The 17,490-nt window shown below is 36.8% G+C and overlaps 1 long non-coding RNA gene across 1 annotated transcript in view; it reads left to right on the plus strand.

Annotated features, from left to right (window-relative positions):
• Positions 1-2,168: 2,168 nt before the first annotated feature.
• Positions 2,169-17,490, plus strand: part of LOC116544831 — a 19,928-nt gene continuing 4,606 nt past the window's right edge. The window contains exon 1 of the long non-coding RNA XR_004266055.1: positions 2,169-2,189. This is a non-coding gene — a long non-coding RNA (uncharacterized LOC116544831). The remainder of the gene's footprint in view (positions 2,190-17,490) is intronic.

The following is a 17,490-nucleotide window of genomic DNA, read 5'->3' on the forward strand; positions in this document are numbered from 1 at the left end:
TTCCTATGTTTTGCTGGATTCTGGTGACAGGGTGTTTTATCCTAAACTAAACAGTTTTAACTGAAGAGCTATGGAGGCTGTGCTGTATTCAACAAAATAAGTGCAGTAGCTCCCCCTGAACTGTGGGTGATACATTCCAAGGCCCCCAGTGAATGCCTGAAACCACAAATAGTACTGAATCACACACTGTTTTTTCCTATATATACATGTCTATGATAAAGTTTAATTTATGAATTAGGTACAGTAAAAAATTAACAGCAATAATAATAAAATATAAAATTATAATAATATGCCATAATACAAATTATTTGAATGTGGTATCTTAAAATATATTGTATAGTTCTCACCATTTTTCTTGTGATGATGTGAAGTGATACAATGCCTATGTAATGAGGTGAAGTGAGGTGAGTAACATAGTCATTGTAATGTGGTGTTAGGCCACTATTCACCCCCTGACTCTAAGACAGAAAAAGATCACCAGCTTTGAGTGATCCTAGGTCTTCAGGCCTCAATGATGTTGATGGCCGGGTGCAGGAGGAGACCCAGTTGATGACTAATGGGTGGATAGCATATGCAGTGTGGATGCACTGCAGGACGATTCACATCCTGGGCTGGATAGAGGGGGATAACTCAAGATTTCATTGCACTTTTCAGAATGGCACATTAAAACTTATGACTTATTTCAGGAGTTTTCAATATAATATTTTTGGAATACACTTGACTATTAGTAGCTGTAACCACAGAAATCAATCTACAGACATAAAATCCATTTGGTCTTTTACTCATTTCTTGGTGTACAATTATTAAAATTTTTAGAACTTCCAAAGTGATGTATCTTTGTCTGCTAATGATTGATGGCTGGAAGTCCCTAGGCAGCTTCAGAATGGGACTGGTCACCAGAAAAAACAAGAAATCTCCTGGCTTGCTCTGCAAACTCTAGGGAAGAGAGAAGGACTGAAGGTTGTTAGTCACCAATGGCCAGTGATTTATTTAATCAGTGATGCCTAGGCAATGAAGCTTTCATAAAGACCCAAAGGGACTGAGTGTGGAGAGCTTCCAGATGGCTGAATACATAGAGGTTCCTGGAGGGTGGTGTGCCCTTGGGGGCATGGAATCTTCATGCTACGTCTCCCACACTTGGCATTATGCCTCTCTTTGGTACCTTTTGTAATTTCATTCATAGTAAGCGGGTAAGTGTCTTTCTCTGGGTACTTCAAGCCACTCTAGCAATTCAATTTAACCCAAAAAGGGAGTCTTGGGAACCCCAATTTGAAGCCAGTTGGTCAGAAGCTCTGGAGTTTCTGACTTAGAACTGATGCAGGGAAGCAGTCTCGTGGTACTGAGCCCTTTAGCTGTGGGATCTCATGTTATCTGCTGATAGAGTGTGAGAATTGAATTAGAGGACATTCAGCTTTTGTCATCTGCAGAAATTATTGCTTGCTTGTTGGTGGGGAAAACCTCTCCACACGTTTGGGAACAGGAGACTTTTTTGTTGGTTACTGTTCCTGTGGCATGAAAGCAGAGAAAAACAAGTCCAGTATGTCTTTCTGCACATATAGTGAATAAGAGATTCTGCTGTGTACTCTGTTTTAACTGCCCCTCATATTTAAGTCCAGAAATCATGCCCTTTGACACTGTTCACTCATCAAACCTGTTCTGCTAGCAATATCATTTTTAGTCAATTTCATAGGGTTTGGCTGGGATGATTTATATACTGTAGTTCACTTGTAGATATCAAATTTTGATAAATTTATTCTTCTTTGCAGTTAATAAATACTAAGTAGGGGAAGTAAGAGTTCTTACTGCATTAATTACCTACCAACAGGTATAATTAATGCTATTTCTAATAAATTCTCAGGTATACTCCCAAAGGAATGCTTTAACAAAGTGTCAGACCTATTATTAAAAAAATAATAGTAATAAAACAAAAAAGTGTTCTAAAGCATGCACTCAAGTGTGTACCATTTTTTTAATGAATGTAGAGTCTTGCTATATTTTCCAAGCTGATCTTAAAATTCTGTGTTCCACAAATGATTCTCCTGCCTCAGCCTCCCAAGTAGTTGGGATTACAGGCATGCATCACTGTGCATTCATATGCTTTTCATATTCTATACATTTACTATTGATTTAAAATGCATTTTACCCTTTTCTTTAATAGATGCCAGGACCTCTGATGAATCTGCAGTCAGGTAGGATTTTACAGATTTACAAAATTATGTTAACTAAGTAAATATAAATGGAAGAAACTAATGTCTGTTGAGTATTGTATTCTGGGCTAGAACCCTGTTATGTGCTATGCATTTATCATGTCATAAAGCCATCACAACATCTGTGTTCCTATAACTCACTGTTTATTAAATAGGTAACTATGGATTAGAGCAGTTGATTAATTGGCTCATGATCCCATAGTTAACAAAGTAGCTGACCCATAGTTTGACCGTCTGCCTGCCTGGCTTCCAAATCCCTTCTCTTGCTCCTCAGCATAGATTGATAGAGATATGTGCAGCACTTGAATCAAAGTATAGGGCTGAATCAGATTAATTTAGACATAACAAAAATAAGTTAATAAATTAACAAATTAATTTAGATGTAAGAAATCTAGTTATATGTTAACTATCATTTAAGGTTATTGTTAGAATGTAGTTAGTCCAAAAGTTTATCCTAATAAATTTGACAATTTCAGTGGTAAGCAGTATTTTATTTTCACCATCAAAGGCTTTAGTGCCGATCTTACTTAGCTTTGGCCATAGGACTGTAAGTTTGACAAAGTCAAGTTTAGGTAAGTTTTAGAGAGAAGTTATTTGGCTTCCCAGTTCAATTTTCCCTTAAGGCTAGTATTTCTGCCTACTTCCATAGCACTCTATTTTTCAGTCTTGTTTCTTGTTCTATGACTTTCCTATCATCTTGTCTTGATTTATTAAAACTGTCTTTTCTGCTTTTCTTGCTGTTTCTTTTGCTCTATTATTTTATCAAATTCTGCTGGCTATGTACTCTCGGTTTTCCTATAGAAGGAATCAAAAGCACATAGAATTATAGAATTTTGGGAATCTTAGGACTAATTAAAATAGCCTCTAGTATTTTAACCTGTGTTGAACACGCTGGTCAAAGATTCTCTAGATAGAGAACCTGAGACTCAGAGAGGTTAGAATGCTGCTTTTTTTAGACACAGGAAGTGGCAATAATGAAACGTGAATTCATTTTAAATCCCAGAACTCTTCCTTCCTTTTTTGTCCTATTCGTGTGTGTTTTAATAGTACAAAGAGTGAGGAAATCTGGTGCATCCAGTGGATAGAATGAGAATGGAATTAGCTTGTGAACCCAATGGAAGTGGATAAGAACGGAATGAGCAGAGGAAGGCCATGTTTAAAGAGAAACAACACTGGATTGGATAGGAGTATGGACTCTTCAATAAGAGATCAGAATGTTGGGATTTATGACAAGTTTGATAAAGATAAATTACAAAGATGAAGGACATGAGATGTTGGGAATTATCTACAAAGATACATTTAAATAGAAGGTTCAAGGGAGTTCTAAATAGGTTGCTTCTTATTTTTTTTTTTGTTTTTTATCAAGAACTGACAAAGTTGATTTTCATTGAAAAATGCTAAAACATACTGAGACACTGGGAGAAGTGTCTACAGCAGATAGAAATGTGGTATTACCTACTTTCTTTTTTAAATTGCATTTTAGCTTTTAGGGTACATGTGAAGAACATGCATGATTGTTGCATAGGTACACACATGGCAGTGTGATTTGCTGCTTTCCTCCCCATCACCTACATCTGGCATTTCCCCCCATGCTATCTCTTCCCAACTCCCCACACCCCACTCTCCCTTCCCTATTTCCCCCTGACAGACCCCAGTGTGTGATGCTCCCCTCCCTGTGTCCATGTGTTCTCATTGTTCAACACCCACCTATGAGTGAGAACAAGCGATGTTTGATTTTCTGTTCTTGTGTCAGTTTGCTGAGAATGATGGTTTCCAGGTTCATCCATGTCCCTACAAAGGACATGAATTCATCGTTTTTGATGGCTGCATAATATTCCATGGTATATATATATGCCACATTTTCCCTGTCCAGTCTATCATCGATGGGCATGTGGGTTGGCTCCAGCTCTTAGCTATTGTGAACAGTGCTGCAATGAACATTCATGTGCTTGTGTCCTTATAGTAGAATGATTTACAATCCTTTGGACATGGATAAGATCCCATTAACTAGTAATGGGATTGCTGGGTCAAATGGAATTTCTATTTCTAGGTCCTTGAGGAATCACCACACTGTCTTCCACAATGGTTGAATTAATTTACACTCCCACCAACAGTGTAAAAGTGTTCCTTTTTCTCCACATCCTCTCCAGCATCTGTTGCCTCCAGATTTTTTAATGATCGCCATTCTAACTGGCATGAGATGGTATCTCAATGTAGTTTTGATTTGCATTTCTCTAATGACCAGTGATGATGAGCATTTTTGTACATGCTTGTTGGCCTCACGTATGTCTTCTTTTGTCAAGTGTCTTTTCATATCCTTCGTCCACTTTCAAATGGGCTTGTTTGTTTTTTTCTTGTACATCTGGTGTTGCTTGGGTATTATCTACTTTCATCCTGAGTTACAGACGGGTGGTTTCACACCCCTGGATTACTAAGGGGCTGAAGATTGCTGAACTACATAGATTCGTGCCTCAGGGCATGTGTATTCTGAATTCTGCCTCTTTTCCCAGTTCACTGATGTCCTTTCCATGTCTGTGTAAGCTGGAGCAGGGTCATGACTGGCTGGCAAATCAGTCATGAATTCAGTTGAGTAGTTGGTAGTGTGTCTATGCTGGGGGCAGGTGTTGGAGACTCCAGTTAGCTTGTTTTTCAGGAGCAGGGATATAGAGGGTTTCTACTCTTGGTCATTTGAGGTAATCTTTTCACAAATCCTGCTTTCATAGATTGAAGATTAAAAGATTGGAGACTTCTGTGGGACCCTGCAGAAATAAAATCTGGAAGTGGGAGCCCATGGGGAGAAAGATATTTAGATAGTACTTAGGGAAATAGAGGTACAACTACCAGGACGCTGTTTTTTCGGCAGTCTCTCTCCTTGGGTGTCTGAGTGTCTATGAATGTTTTTAGGAGCTTGCTAGTTTATGTGGACCTGAATAAGGTAGGACCTATAGAGTGAAAATTATGGAATTTTATAATTGTGCCGTTTTAATCTTTCTGGGATGAGTATTGTCAATCAGAACGTACACCTTTGTTATTTGACTTTTGTACATTTAGCTTTCACACATTTCAAATGTTGCAGGGGACTCCCTGTACTGTTTTAGGGGAAAGAAAAGCAATTGGACCTTCTTCAATGGTTTCCCTGCTAAGTAATCAAGACTGCCATTTTGAAGTGACACAGATTAGTCTTTTAACCAGAGATAGATCATGGACAAGAGACATTGGATCTTTCTACCTTGTTTCAGGTCATCACGTGTCTTCCAGTTTAGGTAGCAAAGTTATATCATTTATTAATTAAATTTTAAGTTCAACTTTCAGACAGATAATTTGTGAGGGTAAATTATTATCAGGCTCTACCAATATATTGGCTGTCATTATTTGCTATGGAGTTAAAGGTCAGTTTTCATTGAATATTTTATAGACTTAGGTGGAAGCAGAAATAGGTAACTAAAATACATTTTTAAAACAGAGGCCATATTTTAATTATATCAGGAAACATTATTTAATATACAGCTAGCTGATCTTTTCCAAAACACACAAAAAAACCATATTGTGTTTTTGCATTTTGGAAGGGAAAGGTGGATATGAACTAGCACTTTAAAAACTTTGTAAATAAATCAACTTGCTTATTTTCATTGTGTATTTTTGCCCTAAAGAGTTCTACATGACCCGTGTGTTGATTCACGCTCTAAAGCAGACGGTGAAGTCTTGACTGTTGCTGCTAAGGTAAAGTGGTCTCTTGTAAAATTAATTTTCTCACTCTGAATCTAGTTTTACATAGTAGTTATTTTTAAAATTTAGCAGCGGTTACCTATCATTGTTTTATGTTGGTAATGGAAAGTTGGTCAGAGAAAGACATATGGCTAGTTGATTTAAAAATTTGTTTAACTTTGGTAACTAACAAAAGATTGATAAGTACTACAATAGGGTGGGATTTAAAAAAATGAACTGGAAAATATGTAGTGAGATAAAAATCACATTTGAAAATGCTTCCCTCAATGGAGGAAAAAATAAATTTAGTTCAGCTTCATTTGGATAATTATTAATACTTTGACTTTTAAATCACAGTTGTATGACTTTCATTATATTTATGTCTGTATAAATATTCAGTGAATCAAAATGACTTGTAGTAATCATGGAATCACCCTGGTGTCTTTTAGTTGAAATCTGTACAGCACATAGCATATAGCTTTTTATCTTGGACACATTATTTTGGTACTATATAGTTTTTAGGAGAGATTGCTTTTCCATTCATATTCTTGGTACTGTAGTGAGACAAAAAATAATATTACATTGTAAAAATAGCTGGGTGTGGTGGTGTACAGCTGTAGTCCCTGCTACTTGGGAGTTTGGGGCAGGAGGATTGCTTGAGCCCAGGAGTTTGAGTACAGCCTGGGTAACACAACAAGACTGTATCTGATTTAAAAATATTAATCACGAAAATGTAGAAATTTAAATTTACATTCTCAACATTTGTATTACAAAGGTGTTTCTGTGTTTTATAAGTTGTCCATGAAGGGTTTATGTAAAACACTTCATCTAATTGAATAACATGTATTTTCCACAAATAATCACTTTTAAAAGCAAAGACGCTTAATACCAATATGGTAGGAATTTAACATCATAATTTTGTCAGTATAGTTTATTTAAAATATCCACTTAAAATTCCTATATCACATTCTGAAATTTCTAATTTCAGAAGTTTTTATATTTAGTTGCTTAAATAATCATTTAAAGCTCCTGTGTACCATGAGCCACTGGAGGTCAATAAACATATTTGCGTGTGTCCTGGAGTACCTTGAATATAGTCTTTCATGTAAGAAGCATTTTGATTTTTTTTTTTTTTTGAGATGAGGTTTCACTTTGTCACCCAGGCTGGAGTGCAGTGGTGGAATCCTGGCTCACTGCAATCTCTGCTTCCTGGGCTTAGGTGATCCTCCAGCACAGCCGTTCAAGTAGCTGGGACTATAGACCTGTGTCACCATGCTCCAACAATTTTTGCATTTTTTGTATAGATGAGGTTTTGCCTTGTTGCCCAGACTAGTCTTGAACTGCTGGGCTCAAGTGAACCACCTGCCTCAGCCTCTCAAAGTGCTGGGATTACAGTCATAAGTTACCAGATTCAGCCTTAATAGTTGTTTAATCTGAATAAATAAAAGACAAATAATTTTTATATAATTGAATGTTATAAGTAATATAACACACCTAATGTATCTAATAATTAAATACTGCATTTTCAAAATATTGCTTACATTTGTATTTTTTTAATGTTTAAGGATGCATAAGTTTTGATGTATTATGTGCAGAAATTCTGTCATTAATAAAAGGAAAATAAATTAGAAATAGGTTATCAATAGCAAAGAGGGTTACAATATATTTTGTGGTAGCATGCAACCGGAATCTTAGATTACAGTTTCAGATTAAAATTTCTTAAACCTATTAGCCCCAAGCTATGCCGCAAGTACATTAAATATGCTTTTTCAAAATATACCTTTACATATGTGCCAGGTGTATATTGACTATATCCTTTCAAGCCATACAATACTCTATAATTCTGGTGACCCATTTTTTTCTCTAGGTGGAAAGCTGATGGAAATTTCCAACTTTCTCTCTCTGTAATAATAATGTTTTTTCAGGTAGCAGTGGATGACCATGTTTAGCCAATTGAATGTCTTATATTAATAAACTTTGTATCACAGAAGTATTTACAAAAAAAATTGTAATTAGTGTCACTAAGCATATAGTAATTGTAGCATAAATATTAATTAGTATTACTAAGCATATAAAGGACCAAAAGACTCTGTTATATAACTATTTCTCCAGGTACTTTATTGCACTTGTTGTTTCCTTTCTTTCTTGGCTTAAGCTCACATTTAATTGACCAATTAGGCTTCTTTTTTGTTTGTTTCTCTCTTCTTTCTCACATTTTAAAAACAATTTATTCCCACCTAATTTTTTTCTCACAGATCTTATTGCTCTAGTGACTGGTCTTTCAGTCCATGTCTGACTTCATCCTCAGCATATTTAGTTACAACTTTTCTGTAGTTAGCTACGTGTGACTTTTATGCAACAATTATTGCCCCACAAAGTTTACTCTCGTTTTTTTCTTCTTCCTTGGAAGGAGCTGAATTTATACATTTATATTTAGCTTTTTGACAAACAGAATAGAATAAATTAATACTATTTGCAATGCCAACCCACTTAAATAAGGTACTACTATAAACTAAACTCCCCGTTTCCCCCACAAGAAGTGATTTATACAAGTGATTACCTCCTGCATGTGCCCATAAATAATTATTTTATTTTTTTATCCCATAATTAATAAAGTAATTATGTGCTAAGTAAATTACTGCTACATAGTTTAATTCTGGTAATTTGCATGATTCATTTAACAAGCAAGTATAGTATAGTGTGCAGAAAATAAAGCTTAGAATTTGCAAAAAATCAGTTTGTGCTCTGAAGTAAGTTTATCTAAAAACTAAAGAATTATTTTAGGTTAAGCTGTGGCCAAATATATATTCTGTGGTCTATACAAGAGTCTTAAGGAGAGTTAGAGAAAAACAGTTTGAGTTGTGGGTTTTTTTTTTTTTTTTTCTTTTGGAACTTGAAAAGGTAATGCTGGGACTTTAATATATTAATATATTTTGATTGTCCATTGTCCAATACAGATGTACAATAAACATTTTAGGATAAGAAAAACCATGGCGAGTAGTAACTGTGGGACTGTAATAGCAGCAAGTTGGTTTACTGTTGTAATAAGTGAGGTCATTTTCAGAAATAGAATACACTGAGTACTTTTGTGGCAGCCATACTGTAGCACCAGAAGCATAAAAGAATGATGACGTATTCTAATGTGATGACTCTGGAGAGAAATCGAGGGGGGCCTGACTTTTCACTGGAAGCAGCTGCTGCGTAGTCCTACTGGCACCGAGTGGAAGTCAAAAGACATGTTAGCCTCCCGGTTCTGCCACTTACTAGTTATGGGACCTTGGGAAAAATTCTTTAACCTATTTGAATGTCAGTGACCTCTTTCATAAAATTAATACCAATGACACCTCTCAAGTAGGTGTAATGAACAAAAGTAGCGGAAAATATGAAAACATTTGTAGACTGGAAACTATGTATACAAATTTGAGACAAAACGATCACAGCAGTATTCAGTATTCAGTGACTTAAAGAATCTTGAGGAAACTTTTGTAAACTGAAGGACAATAAAATGGCTGTAGCATCAAGGAAAGAATGGGAAAGTAGGAACTGGCATGTGGATTTTAAGTTTAGGAGTGTGTTCAGTTTCAGCAGGCTACTGTGACTGGAGATGTCCGACAGGAACATAGCACTTCAGCACATGAGACTTCCTGATGAAATTTTAAGTGTTTTGATCTAGAGTTTATTTTGTTTATAGCACATGAACTGTGCTAGTCAGTGAGACACCAAATATACAAAATGAGGGCTTATGCTATAATAGTAGGAACAGAAAAGTAACTAGCAAATTCTTCTAGCTCACTATAAATGCTTTCTATAAATAAAACATAAAATGTTAGAAGATATCAATGAAATTTGTAGTGAGGATGGGGATGGGAGTGGGAATTCTGTGGTCAGAGAAGACCTCTCTGAGTATGATATTTAAGCTAGCAACTAAAGGATAATAAGGAGCCAGCCATGGGAAAGTCTAGGAGGAAGAAATTCTGAATGGAGAGAAAAATGAAGCATATCTTTTCATCATTTTGCTTTTAACATCCTGGAATGACCAGGAAGCCATCATCATAATCATTTTTTATAATTAGTGTGCACAAAATATGTCCATTTAAGATGCTTCCTAAATAAATGCCTTTTTTTTTCCTTTTATAGAAAGCTTGCTACACTTATTTTTTTTTTTTTGACACAAAGTCTTGCTCTGCCATCCAGGCTGGAGTGCAATGGCATGATCTCTGCTCACTGCACCCTCTGCCTCCTGGGTACAAGTGATTCTCCTGCCTCAGCCTCTTGAGTAGCTGGGACTATAGGCATGTGCCACCATGCCTGGCTAATTTTTGTATTTTTAGTAGAGACATGGTTTCACTGTGTTAGCCAGGATGATCTCAATCTCCTGACCTCATTATCTGCCCACCTCAGCCTCCCAAAGTTCTGGGATTACAGCTGTGAATCACCACGCCTGGCCTAGCTTGCTACATTTTTTTGAAGTCATTTTCTTTTTCTGAGTCGAGTTCTCACTTTGTTTCCTGTGCTGAAGGGCATAGTGCAATTTCAGCTCACTGCAGTCTTAACCTCCCAGGCTAAGGTTATCATCCCACCTCAGTATTCTGAGTAGCTGGGATTAGAGCACACACCACCATGCTTGGCTAATTTATGTATCTTTTGTAGAGATTTGGTTTCCCCATATTGCTCAGGCTGGTTTCAAACTCCTGGGCTCAAGCAATCCACCCACCTTGGCCTCCCAAAGTCCTAAGATTTACAGATGTGAGCCACTACCCCGGCCTGAAGTTATTTCTTGATTTGAAACAGTTGCACAGTTTATACACATTGACTTGCTTTATTTAAATATAACATAAAAGTTTCATTACTGCATGATCATCCTATTCAACCATTTTTATGTCAGTAAAAATTTTATCAAAATATATGTAGGTTTCTCCAAACCCTTGTTTACCTGAATGAAGCAGCTTCTACTGTGTTCTATTGATGCCCAACATGACGTATTTCAAGTTTTCTCTCATAAGTATCTTATTTTAACACTGAAATGTTTATATGAGGAATATTTTAAAATTTTAATACTATAAGTATTGTAGCAAATATAATATATACATATACTTGCTATAATACTTGCTATAATACTTCAGGTGTTTCACCTGCCTTGACCTCCCAAAGTGCTAGGATTACAGGTGTGATCTACCACACCTGGCACATATGTATTTTTTAAATGCTTTCTTATTTTTGGTGGAGTCTGCAAAGTAGAGTTAGGTACTTTAAAGCTAGTTCCTGGTTCAAATAGGCACATGTTAATATTTTGTTTGTGAACATGGTTCCTTTGGGCTGCATGCTTGGATAATAAAGTCAATGGCCATATGAAGATAACAGATGAGCCTGATCTAGAAAGTGTAGATGAAGTTCTTTACTGAAATGCTTTGGTGTTCAATAAATACTTATTCTTGAATCAAATTTATTTTAAAATCGTAAATGGAAAGCTTTGGGGAGACAGAGTCTTGTTCTGTTGCCCAGGCTGGAGTGTAGTGGCATGATCTTGGCTCACTACAGTCTCCACCTCTCAGGCTCAATACATCAGCTGATCCTCCCACATCAGCCCACTGAGCAGCTGGGACTACAGGCAGAACTATCATGTCTAACTCATTTTGTATTTTTCTGTAGAGATGCATTCTCATTGTGTTGCGCAGGCTGGCCTCAAACTCCTGAGCTCAAGCAATCCACCCACCTTGGCCTTGCAAAGGACTGGGATTACAGATGTGAGCCACCATGCCTGGCCTAAATGGAGGTTTATTTAAATAAATTGATTAGGGCTGAGTGTGGTGGTGAACACTGGTTATCACAACACTTAGAGAGGCAGAAGTGGAAAGATTACTTGAGTCCAGGAGTTTGAGACCAACCTGGACAATACAGTGAAGTCTTGTTTCTACAAAAATGGCAATAAAAACATTAGCCTAGCATGATGGCATGCACCTGTAGTTCCAGCTACTCAGGAAGTTGAGATGGGAAGATTGCTTGAGGTCAGGAAGTTGAGACCACAGCCATAATCATACCACTGCCTTCTAGCCCTGGGTGACAGAGTGACACACAGTTTCACAAAAAATAAAATAAAATAAGAGACTCTTGATGAAAGTAATTATAATTTTTAAAATGGAAACTCATTCTTGATATTACCTCAGCAGTGTGTTCCCGAGAAACTGTCGGAGCCTTTGCCTGGACCCTCCCATGAAAAAGGAAAAGGAGAAGGTGAGAACTGTATTTTATTTTATTTAAAAACTCATTTGATGGAATGTTTCTTTAAAAACATGAACATATATATTATTCCATTAGCTAAAGAAAGTGTCCTGTTAAGTGAATAAGTAAAGGAGAAGTAAAATGATGACAAGTTGTGTCTCTAATCAGGGGTCAGCAGTTGATTCTATCGAGAGTGCCGCTAAAGCAGCTGAGTTATTCGTTTTGTTTTAAGATATTCTAAGACATAAGGCAGGTCAATAAAAGAGGGAAGAGGAAATGAATGAAAGAGAAAGAATGAGCAGAGTGTATATATAAAAAATAAAGAAAAAATATGTGGGTGTATGGAATGTAGGGTAGTAGAGTCAAATTGATCTGTAGAAGGAAGAGCAGGGTGTTAGAAATAGGGAAGAATATAAAGTGAGTGTCCAGCACCAAAAGTGTCAGAGAATCAGAGCGACATTTTCCTACTCCTGTTGTCATCCTCACTACTGGGGAAGCATTAAGGATTGAGGTACCGCCCCACACAGACCTGTGTTTTATCTACCATGGATGAACATCACCATAAACGGTCAGCCATGTATGGCTATAATTTAGTGTTATAGAAAATGTTGTAACTTCATAAGATAGTATTATAAAGACCAAATTAACACAATAGAAAAGAATAGTGTTTGATGATTTATGGAGAGGAAGTTAATTAGAGAAGGTTTAGCCTGATTCAAAGTTCATTAGCAATATTATGGCTTGTAATGTAGTATTAAATTCAGGGACAAGATAGAGAAGAAATTGAGGCTATGTTCTAGAAGGCCAGTTAGAGTCAGCAAATATGGAAGCACATCAGTGTAGAGCATGGCATCTAAATTGTCATGACTTAGTTGAAGAGCTTCTGGAAAATGCACATTCTGATTTAGCAGGTATGGGATTCTGCATTTCTCATGAGAACTCAGGTGATGTTGGTGCTGGTCCTTGGACACAGCTCTGAATAGCCCGGGAATAGGCTTCCTCTAGAGAAACCTGGAAAAAGAACCATTAAACAGCAATTCAAAAAATAACAGAATGAAGGGAAGACATTAATTTGCATTTTTTTCTGACTATGATTGTAGCCACAGGGAAAAAAGTGAGATTAAAAAAAGAGAAATTATCGTTGTATACTACTGTGGAATGCAAAGGAAAAAAGTGATCCCAATTATCCATAAAAAGCTGATAGGAGGAAAAGCATCAGGATGACAGATCTAAAGATTCCTTTTGCAAAGGAAGAGGGATTGAGGAAGGACAAGGAGGGAGGCAAGAAAGAACTTTGCTGTGGTACTTGGAAGTTAAAGTCAAGAAACCTTGAGTCACCTCACTTCCACTTGCTTCTGCATATGCCCAGTCTCAAAAAGAGGTTTCTGCTGTGGAGAGTACTGGAGGCAGGAGGGAGTGCTAGAATGGGGGTAAACCACAGCAGCTCATTTCTCTTCATAACTGTCAGGCCTCAGCGAGAGAAGCTTCACTGACATGAGTGAATAAGATGTGATTACGTTGCATACAGATGCTTAGGCTAATTTTTTTTTTGAGAGAGTCAGTTCCTTGATATGCACTCTTTTATAAAAGGATGTGAACTCATCCTTTTTTATGGCTGCATAGTATTCTATAATGTATATATGTCACATTTTCTTTATCCAGTCTATCATGGATGGATATTTCGGTTGGTTCTGAGTCTTTTCTATTGTAAACAGTGCCGCAATGAACATATGTGTGCATATGTCTTTATAATAGAATGATTTACCTTTCTTTGGGTATCCCAGTAATGGGATTGCTGGGTCAAATGGCATTTCTATTTTTAGATCTTTGCGGAATCACCACATTGTCTTCCACAATGGTTGAACTAATTTACACTCCCACATTGCACACAGAGTCTGCTCATTAGAATGTCTGACTGGCTTCAGATCACCAGTGTAATAAGACCAGCGGAACTAATTTAAACTGTTGATGGGAACTTATGCTGTTGGTGGGAATGAAAATTAATTCTGCTATTCTTATTATACTGATGATCTGAAGCCCATTCTTTATTCTAATGAGCAGAATCTGAGTACAGGGGTGTGTGTGTGTGTGTGTGTGTGTGTGTGTGTGTGTGTGTGTGTGATTGTTTGTGGCATTTTTTATTATTAAAAATGAGGAAAGTAATCTTTCATTCATAACTGATAAACAGTCTTTTAAAATGGTGATTTTGAGAATTTTTGGTGTTAAAGTTTTTAAAGCATGGTTGCATACAAGCCACCAATATCATGAGTTGGTTGTTCATTTCAATGCCCTTTCGAAATCTTCAATTATAGTGAGATGCTCAGAAATAATATGTAGAATTTTAATTTGCATCCTAAATGGTATGTGAGTATTACAACCAACAGTAACAAACTAATCTCTCTTGAGCTCTTCTCCACTGGCAGTTGGAAATTATTTGCAAGGTTTCCTCTTTCTGGTCTGGTTTTTATGTTTTGCTGGCTTCTGGTGATAGGGTGAGCTTGTTTTATACTAAACACTTTTAACTGAAGAGCCAGAGAGCCTTGGTTGTGTTGCACAAAATAAGTGCAGTAGCTCCCCCTGAGCCGTGGGAGATACATTCCAAACCCCCAGTGAATGCCTGAAACCACAAATAGAAGTGAATCACACACTACTTTTTCCTTTACATACATATCTATGATGAAGTTTTATTTGTAAATTAGGCACAGTAAGAAATTAACAACAATAAGCAAAAATGAAACAGAAAATAATACTATACTGCAATAAAACTTACTTGAATGTGATCTCTTAAATATGTCAGATGGTTATCATCTGTTTTCTTCTGATGATGTGAGGCAAAACAATGTCCATGTAAGCAGATGAGGTGAAGTGAATGACATAGGCATTGTATTTTAGTTTTAGGCAATTATTTACCCTCTGACTCTAGGTCAATAAAGAAATTGTAGGCTTATAGTGATCCTGAGTCTTCAAGCCTTAATGAATTTGATGGCTGGGTGCAGGAGGAGACCGTGTTGATCACTGATGGGTGGGTAGCAGATGCTGTGTGGATGTGCTGCAGGACGATTCACATCCTGGGCTGGATAGAGGAGGATACCTAGAGATTTAATTTTGCTTCTGAAAATGGCACACTAAAACTGAGGACTTCTTTATTTCAGGAGTTTTTCTATGTAATATTTTTGGAATAGAGTTGGCTATCAGTAGCTGTAACCACAGAAAACAAAACTGGGGATGTAAAACCTCTATTTGATCTCTGACTCTTTCCTAATGCACAATTTCTAAAACACCCTAGAATTTCTAAAGTGATGTCTTTTTATATGCTGATAATTTGTGGCTGGAAGCCCCTGGGTAGCTTCAGGATAGCAACTGGTCCCTATCCTGAAGACGTGATTTATTACAGGGTTTGAGATCTCCTGTCTCAGTCTGCAAACTCTGTGGAGGAGAGAAGGCTGAAAGTTGTCAGTCACCAATAGCCAGTGATTAATTAGCGATGCCTACTTAATGAAGCATTGGTAAAGCACCAAAGGGACTGGGTTTGGAGACCCTCCAGATGGCTGAATACATGAAGGTTTCTGGAGGCTGGCATGTCCTGGGAGGGCATAGATGCTTTGTGCCACTTCCCCCAGACTTGGCACTATGCATCTCTTCATCTGTGCCTTTTGTAATGTCATTCATAGTAAACTGGTAAATGTGTTTCCCTAAGTACTTTGAGCCACTCCAGCAATTCAATTTAACCCAAAGAGGGAGTCCTGGGAAACCCCAGTTTGAAACCAGTTGGTCAGAAGTTCTCGAGTTTCAGAATTAGGATTGATGCAGGGAGGCAGTCTCATGGAACTAAGCGTATTACATACAGAATATGATGCTATCTGCAGACAGAGCATGAGAACTGAATTACAGGATGCCCAACTGTGTCATCTGCAGAGATGATTGCTTGCTTGTTGGTTGTGAAAACCTCTCCATACGTTTGCTCGCAGGAGCCTTCTTGTTGATGATTGTTGCTGTGGTGTGACAGCAGAGAAAAACATGTCAAGGGTGTCTTTTCCACACATATGATGGATAAGGTGTACCACTGTATGCTGTGTTAACTGCCCCTCATATTTTGGTCCAGAAATCATGCTCTTTGGCACTGTTTACTCATCACACCTGTTGTGCTAGCAATGCAATCTTTTGTTAATCTCATGGGGTCTCGCTAGGATGACTTGTATATTACAGTTCACTCGTAGATATCAAATTTTAATAAACGTATTCTTCTTTGCATTTAATAAATACAAAGGGAAATAACAATTCTTTCTGAATTAATTACCTACAATAAGTATAATTAATGTTAGTTCTAATAAGTTCGAGGTATGCTCCCCTTTGAATGCTTTGTAACAAAGCATCAGTCTTGTCTTAGGCTTTAAAAAAACAAACAAAATACAGGATCGAAAACATACACACAAGTGTGCACAATTTTTAATGAAGGTTGAGTCTTGCTGTGTTTCCCAAACTGGTCTCAATCTTCTGGGTCCCTCCAGTGATCTTCCTGTCTCAGCCTCTCAAATAGGTGGGATTTCAGGCATGTATTACTGTGCATTCTTATGCTTTTATTATTGTATATATTTATTTTTGATTTAAAATGCATTTTATTTTTTTAATAGATGCTTGGAAATCTGATGAACCTGCAGTCAGGTAGGAAAGTACAGATTTACAAAATTATGTTAACTAAGCAAATATAGACAGAAGAAACTTATATTCGCTGAGTGTTGTATTCTGAGCTAGAACCCTTTTATGTGCTATGCATTTATCATTCCATAAACCATTGCAACATCTATGTTCCTATATTCTACTATTTATTAAATAGGTAACTATGGATTAGAGCTGTTGATTAATTGGCTCATGATCCCATAGTTAACAAAGTAGCTGGCCCACTGTTTGACTGTCTGCCTGCCTGGCTTCCATATCCTTTCTCTTGCTCCACAGCATAAATGACTAGAGATTTGTGCAGCTCTAGGACCAAGGTATACTTCTGAATCTGATTAATCACATTAATTAATTTAATTAATGTCTACATTAATGAGGGATTAAATATGTTAATATCCTCATTTACAGTTATTGTGTATTTTTACCATCGAAGGCTTTAGGGCAGATCTTACTTAGCTTTGGCCATAGATATGTAAGTTTTATAACAGCCAGCAGAACAAGTCTTACAGAGAAATTATTTGACTTCCCAGTTTGGCTATCCCTTTAGGCTAGCATTTCTGCCTACTTCCATAATTCTCAGTGTTTTTAGTCTTGTTTCTTATTCCAGGACATTTCTTTTCTTTTTTTTTTTTTTTTTTTTTTTTTTTTTTTTTTTTTTTTTTTTTTTTGAGACAGAGTTTCACTC

The sequence above is a fragment of the Sapajus apella genome, unplaced genomic scaffold (assembly GCF_009761245.1).
Source record: "Sapajus apella isolate SASKATOON/1434 unplaced genomic scaffold, GSC_monkey_1.0 scaffold232, whole genome shotgun sequence".
Lineage (NCBI taxonomy): Eukaryota > Metazoa > Chordata > Mammalia > Primates > Cebidae > Sapajus > Sapajus apella.